The following is a 1120-nucleotide window of genomic DNA, read 5'->3' as shown; positions in this document are numbered from 1 at the left end:
TCGACTAGATTTCGTCGATACGTAACGATTTCACGCAAAATTTCGATACGTTATAACGCTTTTTAGCGAGTTATTTCGAGTTGAACTTTCGGTACTTTCGTAACGGTGCGAAAAAATTCTAAGTTCCAACGTCCCGGTCACGTTGGTCCGGAGGATGAAATTTTTTAAAAAAATAAAGTGAAATCGCTACTTTCGACTAGATTTCGTCGAAACGTAACGATTTCACGCAAAATTTCGATACGTTATAACGCTTTTTGGCGAGTTATTTCGAGTTGAACTTTCGGTACTTTCGTAACGGTGCGAAAAAATTCTAAGTTCCAACGTCCCGGTCACGTTGGTCCGGAGGATGAAATTTTTTAAAAAAATAAAGTGAAATCGCTACTTTCGACTAGATTTCGTCGAAACGTAACGATTTCACGCAAAATTTCGATACGTTATAACGCTTTTTGGCGAGTTATTTCGAGTTGAACTTTCGGTACTTTCGTAGCGGTGCGAAAAAATTCTAAGTTCCAACGTCCCGGTCACGTTGGTCCGGAGGATGAAATTTTTTAAAAAAATAAAGTGAAATCGCTACTTTCGACTAGATTTCGTCGATACGTAACGATTTCACTGATAATTTCGATGCGTTATAACGCTTTTTCTCGAGTTATTTCGACTCGAACGTTCGAACAGTGGCGAATATTTCAAAGTCCCTGCGACGCAACGATACGCTCTTACGCGTTGCTCGCTCGCTCCGCTCGCTCGAAAAAAAAAGTAGCCCAACCCAAAACCAATCCCTTTAGCGTTCGTTCTTCGATTTCATCGAAATCTTCGTTCGAACGCTTGGGATCGGTTTTGGGTTGGGCTATATTCGTCCGAGCGAGCGCAGCGAGCGAGCATTTGTCGCGATTATTTTCCTCGTTTTCGTCTCTCTCGTGAAACGGGAAAAAACGTGGAAAACGGGAAAAAACGGGAAAAAACGGGAAAAAACGCGAAGAAACGGGAAAAAACGCGGAAAAACGTTTAAAAATATTTGAAAAAGCGCGCGCGCGCGCGCGCGCAATACGAGCTGCGCAGAACGGCGTACCTTAAGAGAGTGTTACCTACTCCGGCGCATACCCGCTGATTCGGAGGTGCGCGC

This window comes from Bombus huntii, unplaced genomic scaffold (genome assembly GCF_024542735.1).
Source record: "Bombus huntii isolate Logan2020A unplaced genomic scaffold, iyBomHunt1.1 ctg00000185.1, whole genome shotgun sequence".
In the NCBI taxonomy this organism is placed as follows: Eukaryota; Metazoa; Arthropoda; class Insecta; order Hymenoptera; family Apidae; genus Bombus; species Bombus huntii.
The sequence above is the reverse complement of the archived record's forward strand: the minus strand, read 5'-3'. Positions refer to the sequence as shown.